Genomic DNA, 9212 nt, shown 5'->3' with positions numbered 1-9212 from the left:
AATAAATTATTTGTAATTAAAAAAATAATTTAATTTTTATGAATAAGGAAATATTTTAATTTAATTGTATTTATAATTTAAAAATAAAATACTTCATAAAATAATTTAAAGTATCTCTTTAATAATTTTTAAGATAACATAATAAGTCATTTATGTGATAAATGACTTATCTTGTGACATACGTCGGTTGGGTAGAAGCAGCATGTTATTATAAAATACTTTTCCATCACGAAATGATGGTAGGAAAAATTTCTAAATTCCCGCTTTATTTTTCATTTCTTTCTCAATACAATTTAGAGAAAAGAAACCCTATTTTGTCAAACCCCTTTCATCTTTCTCTCACCTTTTCTGATCACCTTCTTCTCCCAAAAATAATCTTCAGCCGCAACCTCTCTCAACCTCTCACACTCTTACATTCAGGAAGAGGGAATGAAGGGTATTATGGTCATCTTCCTGCAGTTGCAATCAGCGATGGGTAGCATTTTAATTGTAAAACTTGCAGGTTTTTCTTCTTATCTCCTTCTCCAATCAGTCAACAACGAACAAAAGGTACTTACTTATTTCTATATCCTTCCAATTCTTTGGTTCTGTTTATTAGGCGCTGGGGGATTTTCAGGTTTGTTATTCAATGTGTTTTGTTTTTCAATTTTATTTTATTTTAACAAAGCAATAAGTAGTCATTAAGTTATACATTATACAAAGAAATTGTTGGTCTACTTCTACTTTTGCAGATAAATAGTAATAATCTGTTTTTTCTTTTTTGAAGAAAGAAATAGTGATATTCTGATTAGAGAAAGTTTGGCCTTAGCATTTGTCATATTGCATATTGTAAAACTTTAACTTGACACATATGGTCATGTCATCGACCCAAAACACTTGTATCGAGAAGAGTGGGAAAAAATTTTTTTGGCCCAAATTACGGTGATTTATGTTAAGAAAGTAACCCTCTGCTGCTCTTACGCCTCTCTAACGTTTCCGTCATTTGAGTATTTCCCGGATAAGGATTTCAAGGGTGAATCTTTCTTTTCCATGGTTTTTTTTTTCAGTTCAATGGTTTTTTTTTTTCGTGTTTTGGGTTTGTATATATTATGCAGAAGAGCTTGTTTGTTTTAATTAATACAAGTTAAATTAAATGTTTGTTTTGGTATATTGGGTTTGTATTATGCTTAGAGGAGTGAATTGAGCAATTTATAATCTTGTTTCTTAATAATATGTTAAAAAAACTTAAAATCGACACCTTCTTTTGCAGAATATAAGTAGTACCATTTGAAAATCTTTGATTACTGATATATTAATTGTAAAATTGTTAATGGTTGTGGGTTTTGATTTTGGTATGTATAAACTAGGCATTTGCCGTGTTAAGATATGGAAATTGTATTAGATATTCTTTTTTGAAAAATCTAATTGTTGTTTTGATTTGGTATATAATTTGTTGGTTTCAATAGTAAAGGGTATGGCTTAATGTCAAAGCAGTAGAATAATTGTTAAGAGGTTGAGGTCGACAAGCCTTTAGGCCTCACTTTCGGTCAAAAGCAAGGTGGTCTCACTCAGGCAAGTAAATCATTATTTCTCTCTGCTTTCTATTTACTTATGTTTATCAGTAAAACTATGGAAAAAAAAAGAAGTAGAAAGAAAATCTAGGAAGCTTTGTTCCCATTTTTGGTCAATTTCCTTCTGCAAGCAAGTCTTATAGTTGGTGTTGTGCATTGACTTGGGTCTTAATATGTTTGAGTGATTCATATAATACCAACTAGTTTCAATGGTATTTGTTGACAAACTGTGGCTGCATTCAAGGCTGGCAATTTTCTTTGAAAGTTTCAAGTTTGTATCAAATAATATATTAGTTTTTCTTTTTGGGCCTCGTTTTTTTAGTATAAATAATTATTAAAAGTTAAAGCCTTAGGCAATGCTAGATAATATAACAGAACAAGCATAATGGATATTCTTTGGCTGCCTTCAATGATCACATGCTTTCCATGGAACAAATCCTACATATTATATGATTAGCCAATTAACTTTATGGTTTTTGTACGTGATATGCGGCATAGTGAGGACACAGATGAAAGAGTTCCATGTTACATTAAGACGATGGTACTACCAAAAGTAGGTAACTTTTTATTTATTAGCTAGAATGGTAAAAAAAAAGAGAGAAAAGTGCTTAAGTAGGAACTCCTACATATTATAGTACCACTAATTTTAAGTTTGATCACATCCTATAAATATATTGATATGCTCATATAGTACTATTTGTATATTTATATGCTCATATAATGCTATTTATTTTCTATATCTTTTTTCTATACTAATGCTTTGATTTGTTAGAATATATTATAAGAAATATAATATATATATATGTATAAGTAATATATGCCAAGATACAAATGTCAATTATTTTAATCCTCTTATTTTACATTTATCTTATTTCTCTAACTTCTTGTGTTATTTCAGGGCATAGATTGTTAATATAAACATTGTGCGATTATTAGGCTTAACTTGTGAATATAGACACCAAAGGGATTTGAAGGATCTTTTGCAGAAGTTGCATCCTCGGCCAAGGTATGCATAAGGATCCCAATATCATTTTTTAGACATTTGCTATTTTTTCTAGAAAATAGAAACTTAATAAATAAATTTGGGATGATCACTAATTTCTGTTTTGGTTATATTTTTTTTATATTGGGAATTATTGTATTGAAGCTAATGAATGAGTTTTGATTTGGACGTATATGGTTTTACTGATTTCACACATTCATTTTTTTTCTTTAATAGTGACTTACATAATTACATTAGAGTTTTGATTTGGACATTTCAATGATCAATTTTCCTTTGCTCTGTTTTGACGAGTTGTTAGAGAAGTATTGATTCTTTCAATTTTTTGCAGCTATTTTGTGTTTTTGGTTTCTTGAAACATATGATGAGTTTTCCTTATGGGTGTTTAGAATTTTTTATTTCTTGTAGTTGGAGAACACGTGTTTCTTTCGAAAGTTTCAAGTTTTTTTTTAGTTACTTGAAATCATTTCTGGGTGTTTTTGTATGCATGGGATTCTAGGTCACTATTTCCTTTTTGCTTATAGTTTATTCAATCACTTGGATTTGGTTAAATTTGTTTAACTGATATGATTGAGTGATGTAATTCAATCTCTAAAGTCCAGACAACTTCTCACAATTCTTATTCTCTTTAAAAGTTACAAATGCTAAATTGAGTCAGAGGGATCTAGAATTGTACTTAAACATAGTTCATGGGTACATGAAAATAAATACAAGTAATTTCTGATAATGTATAGACAGAGGGATTGAGTGTATATTTTTCATTGAAGATTTCATTTTCTATTAGGCATTATTTATTTGGAATTGTATTGGAGGTGATTACTTCTCTAGTAATTGCACCTATTTTGAACTGAGATGGTTTTAGAAAAAAATTAAACATATAGTTCTCATTTTTGTTTCTATATTCTTGCAGTAGAGCAGTAATATAGGACTCAAAACTATGTTTATAAATTTGTTTATTTCATGAATTATAATTCTTGTGAGAGATACTATATTAAGTTCAGTTTATGTATCACCTCTACCCTTGGATTATGCTATTTTTTCTATTATCACTAGGCAACAAATTTCTTTTATCAACTCTATGTAACAGAGCATATGTAAGTTTTACTATAATTGATTATATTGAGTCATTTATAGAGATTTTAATGCAATGGTTTCTTATATACCTGAATGTGATTTCAGATTGGTACAACAAAGAATGATGTTGGCGCCTATCAGAGTGCCTGTGGTGTCATGAAGTCCGTTGCTCTGCTTTTTATGGTTGGAGTTGGGTATTTATACTATGAGTAATATATGTAAATTTTCATATATCTAAGTGTCTATGTTTGTGTTATATATATATATTGAATATTGTAAAATTGTATAGATTTAAGTTTGATTTTTCACATATCTAAATATTGTAAATTTATTGATGATGTTAAGTGTATTTTATTTATTTGTGACTTTATTAATTTTGATATTGGTTCTATTTTATTTGGTGCTCGATTTCTATAGTGTGAGGGTTCTATAAGTTAATATGAAAAAATACATGTTTATATGGAAAAAAAAAATAGAATACTACAAGTCGGTTGGACAACCGACTTACTATGTTGTTCACCATAAGTCAGTTGGACAACCGACTTGCCATGTTATACATCATAGGACGGTTGTACAACTGATCTACCATGTTGTACACCATAAGTCAGTTGGACAACCGACTTACCATGTTGTACACTATAGGTCGGTTGTACAACTGATTTACCATGTTGTACACCATAAGTCGGTTTGGCGCCAACCGACGTACCATGTGTTTACATGGTAAGTCATTGCATGGGAGGTCGGTTCCAAACTGACTTATGAACGTTTATAAGTCGGTTTTTAACCGACTTCTTATGCAATTTTTTTAGTAGTGCATCAATATTGTGTTGATAGGTGACAACTCCAAGTTCGTCATGACTGAGGAATCCCCGAAAGTTCCAGCTGAAGGAGCTACCAAGTCTGTGAGGGACAAGTATGAGTGTTGGCAGTCGACTAACAACAAGGCACAGTACTACATGTTGACTAGTATGGTCGACACTCTCAAGAAAAAGATGGAGAATGTTGAGATAGCCTATGAAATCATGGATCAGCTCCAAGACATGCTTGGTGCCAAGAGAGCGCAGACTCGTTTTGAGGCCACCAAGAAATATGCCAATGCTCGAATGGCACCTTCTCAACATGTTCGTGATCACCTGGTCAAGATGACAAACTACTTTTAGGAAGCTGAACTGCACGGAGCCATAATAGATGGGGAAACTCAAGTTGGCTTAATCCTCAACAGTTTTTCTCCAGCTTTCTTTCCATTCACCACCAACTATGTGTTGAACAAACTCAACTATGATCTGACGCAGCTCATGAATGAGCTTCAGAATTTTGAGTCTATCATGGGTGGACCTAGTAAGGGAGGAGAAAAGAAAAAAACTACTACTACTTTTGCTGATCTAGCTAACGTTGAAGCTTACCAAGCTTCGTCTTCAAAAGCTGGAAACAAGAGGAAAGGTGGGCAAAACAACAACCCCAAGCCTACAAAGGCTGCAAAGGCAAGTGCACAACCAAGTGCACAGATGCCTAAGGGGAAAAACAAGAAACATAAGAAAGGTAAAGGTAAATGTTTTCACTGGAAAGAGAAGGGGCATTGGAAACAAGATTGTCCCAAGTTTCTAGCAAATAAAAACAAAGGTAATGTTTATAGTTCATTTATCTTGGAAACATGTGTTTTAGAGAATGATAAGTCTGTTTGGATTATTGATTCTGGATCTACTAACCATGTTTGTAACTCTTTACAGCTTCTTGAATCGTGGGAGGAAGTGAACAAAGGCGGCTTAAAGCTTAGAGTTGGGAACGAAGCGTTCGTTGCGGTCCAAGCTAGAGGAAGAGCTAGTCTGAAGTTTGGAAATAAATTTTTAGTTTTAAAAGATGTATTTTTTATTCCGGATTTTAGTAGAAATTTAATTTCAGTTTCCATGTTGCAATTAGAACGATTTGTTATGACTTTCACAAGTTTTAATATATTTATTTCTTTCAATGGATCACAATTGTGCATTGCATGTTTGGAAAACAGGCTTTATATTATGCGACCTAACGAACCCCTCGCTCTTAATAATGATTTATTCAAAGTAGCTAAACCTAGGACCAATAAACGTCAAAAGACCGATAACAATAATATGATGTATTTATGGCACTTGAGACTAGGTCACATTGGCTATGATAGGATTCAAAGACTTACAAAGGATGGACCTTTGAGGGAACTCACCTTAGGTGAATTACCTGTCTGTGAATCTTGTCTAGAAGGCAAACTGACCAAGCATCCATTCTCTGCAAAGGGTGATAGGGCCAAAGAACCACTTGGTCTTGTGCATTCAGATGTTTGTGGACCTTTGAATGTACAAGCCAGGGGTGGTTTTGAGTATTTTGTCACTTTCATTGACGATTACTCTAGATACTCATGTCTTTACCTAAGGCATAGGAAATCATAAACATTTTCAAAGTTTCAGGAATTCCTAGCAATGGCTCAGAACCAATTAGGTAAAATGTTAAAGATCTTGCGATCTGATAGGGGTGGAGAATATTTGGATATGCAGTTCCAAGATCATTTAACTAAACTTGAGATTTTATCACAACTTACTGCCCCAGGCACTCCGCAACAAAATGATGTAGCGGAACGCCGAAACAGAACTTTATTGGAAATGGTTAGATGCATGCTTAGTTACTCAACTCTACGAACTTCATTTTGGGACATGCAATTGAAACCGCAAATGACATGCTCAATGTCATGCCGTCAAAATCAATCCCCAAAACACCTTTAGAACGCTGGAATGGTCGTGAACCTAGTTTACGCCATTATAGAATCTGGGGGTGTCCCGCTCACGTCCTGAGGAAAAAGGAGGGAAAGCTAGAACCGCGAACTGAAGTTTGCATGTTTTTTTGCTATCCTAAAGGTACTCGGGGTGGACTTTTCTATAGTCATTCAGAAAAGAAAGTGTTTACTTCTACAAATGCTACTTTTCTGGAAAATGACTATGTGCAGAACTTTAAACCTCGCAGCAAAGTAGTTTTAGAGGAGATTGTTAAAGAATTGACTCCAACCAATGTTCCATCATCATCAACGCGAGTTGATGATGAAATTACCATTCTTCACGTCCAACCAACGAAAGTCAGTTTAAATGAAGAAAGTACCACTGTTCCTGAGCAAATAGTCACGGAGCCTCGTCGTAGTGGGAGCCTCGTCGTAGTGGGAGGGTTTCTAGGAACCCAGTTCGCTATGGTTTGGATGGTGAAACCAATATTTTTGTTGGTGACACTAGTGATGATGATCTGTTGTCTTTCAAACAGGCAATGGCTAGCCCTAAAAAGGAACTATGGCTCGAAGCCATGAATTAGGAAATGGAGTCCATGTACTCAAATTCTGTCTGGGATCTTGTGGAAGCACCAAGTGACTTTAGGGCCATTGGGTGCAAGTGGATCTACAAGAAGAAACGAGGTGTTGATGGAAATATTGAGACTTATAAAGCTCGATTAGTGGCAAAGGATTATACCCAAAGAGAAGGCGTGGACTATGAGGAAAGTTTTAGTCCGGTAGCCATGCTCAAATCCATTCACATCCTCCTATCCATAGCAGCTGCTCTCGACTATGAGATTTGGCCAATGGACGTCAAGACAGCTTTTCTTAATGGAAAGCTTGACGAAGTCATTTATATGGATCAGCCAGAAGGATTTAAAGTATCTGGACAAGAAGGAAAAGTTTGCAAGTTGAATAGGTCCATTTATGGACTTAAGCAAGCTTCTCATTCCTAGAATTTTAGGTTTCATGAATTAATCAAAACCTATGGCTTTGAACAAAATATTGTTGAGCCCTGTGTTACCAAATGAAGGCAAATCAAATAGTGGTATTCCTGGTTCTTTATGTAGATGATATCTTACTCATTGGAAACAATGTTAAGAAATTATCAGATGTGAAGAATTGGCTGAGCACTCAATTCCAAATGAAGGATTTGGGTGAAGCAAGTTATGTTCTATGTATCCAGATCATCAGGGATAGAAAAAACAGACTCTTAGCTCTATGTCAAGCAGCTTACATAGATAAATTGCTTGAATGTTTCTCAATGACAAATTCCAAGAAAGGGCTTCTACTGTCCCGCCATGGAATTCATCTTTCAAAGAAGCAGTCTCCCCAGAATCTTAAAGAGGAAGATGCAATGAGAAAAGTTCCTTACGCGTCTGCAGTTGGAAGTCTGATGTATGCCATGTTGTGTACTAGACCAGATATCTGCTATGCAGTGGGAGTAGTGAGCACGTATCAGTCAAACCCAGGACCGGAACATTGGATAGCAGTTAAGCATATCCTGAAGTATTTGAGATGGACTAGGGGTTATATGTTAGTCTACAAGGGTGGTGTTCTGAACCCTGTAGGCTACACCAATTCAGATTTTCAAACTGATGTCAATTATAGAAAGTCTACTTCTGGAATGGTGTTTACTCTTGGGGTGGAGCTGTGATTTGGAGAAGCGTAAAGCAGTAGGCAATCTCAGATTCCACCATGGAGCCTGAGTACATAGTCGCGTCAGAAGCAGCTAAGGAAATAGTCTGTCTAAAGAAGTTCTATTCAGATCTTGGTGTTATTCCAGAAATGAATAAGCCGCTTGTGTTGTTTTGTGAAAATACAGGAGCGATAGCCAACTCGAAAGAACCTCGAGTCACAAGAGGAGTAAGCATATAGAAAGGAAGTATCACATTATTCGAGAATATGTGGCCAGGGGAGATGTGAGGGTTATGAAGATTGCAACTGAAGAAAATCTTGCGGATCTGTTTACAAAGACACTACCAGAAGCTACATTTGATAAGCATATCAAGGAAATGGGATTAGTAGAATTAAGGCATTTGTTTCAATTAGTGCAAGTGGGAGTTTGTTGGGGTTTCATGCCTTAATTAAAAACCCAAATTCTTTGTAATCTCATTTTATTACCAATAAAAGAATAGAAATCATTTTTTTTACTTGCTAATCACTTTGCTCACATGTTTTATTTCCATGATTATTTGTTTAATATAAACTTCTATTAAATCCCGATCATATAGCTAATCTTATTTATAGTGACGTAATCACAGTGGAATATGAATATGATTATATGTTCAAAATAAGTTAGTCCTAAGATTTGTCCGTGCACTGGATTTACACTGACTTGCCAATCTACGATGTGATCTACTTATACATTATAGTGTTATGTTCTATCCAGAACATTAGCAAAGTAGATAAGATCAGATGTATTTGTTGCATCAGACTGAACCGATATTGACAGTTGATAAGATAAGTAAACATACCGTTATTATCTATTCTAGTCATATCATATAATTGACCATAGGTCAATTCAATCTCAATTCTGAGTGGTTAGTATTCTAACTGATTGTATTATTTGAGTTCTTTGTCTTATTCGTTACCAGCTTACCCTACGGACTAGCCCATACTTACATCTTGGGAACTCGGTAGTATAATTGAGTGGGAGTGTTAATCATAGATATCAACATCTATAGTTTCTGATGAAGAAGTGAAACAGTGGTTTCCTTTTAGTTTGGTTCAAGATGTTAAATGATAGAGATCTCATTTCAGTAATTAAATTAGTTTACTGAAATATCATTTACAAGGAACTAAGTGT

The 9212-nt window shown here is 34.4% G+C and overlaps 1 long non-coding RNA gene across 3 annotated transcripts; it reads left to right on the top strand.

Moving 5' to 3' along the window:
• Positions 1-247: 247 nt before the first annotated feature.
• LOC133788664 (uncharacterized) lies at positions 248-5632 on the top strand. Of its 3 annotated transcripts, none has more exons than XR_009873333.1 (4): positions 248-2103; positions 2449-2556; positions 3730-5244; positions 5352-5632. It is a non-coding gene; the product is annotated as an uncharacterized LOC133788664 (long non-coding RNA). The 3 variants fall into 3 exon arrangements; XR_009873332.1 differs by having other exon boundaries at positions 248-549; positions 767-2556; positions 5352-5615; XR_009873331.1 differs by having other exon boundaries at positions 248-2556.
• The last annotated feature ends 3580 nt before the right edge of the window (positions 5633-9212 follow it).

The sequence above is a fragment of the Humulus lupulus genome, chromosome 7, assembly GCF_963169125.1.
Source record: "Humulus lupulus chromosome 7, drHumLupu1.1, whole genome shotgun sequence".
Taxonomy (NCBI): Eukaryota; Viridiplantae; Streptophyta; class Magnoliopsida; order Rosales; family Cannabaceae; genus Humulus; species Humulus lupulus.
The sequence above is the reverse complement of the archived record's forward strand: the minus strand, read 5'-3'. Positions and strand labels throughout refer to the sequence as shown.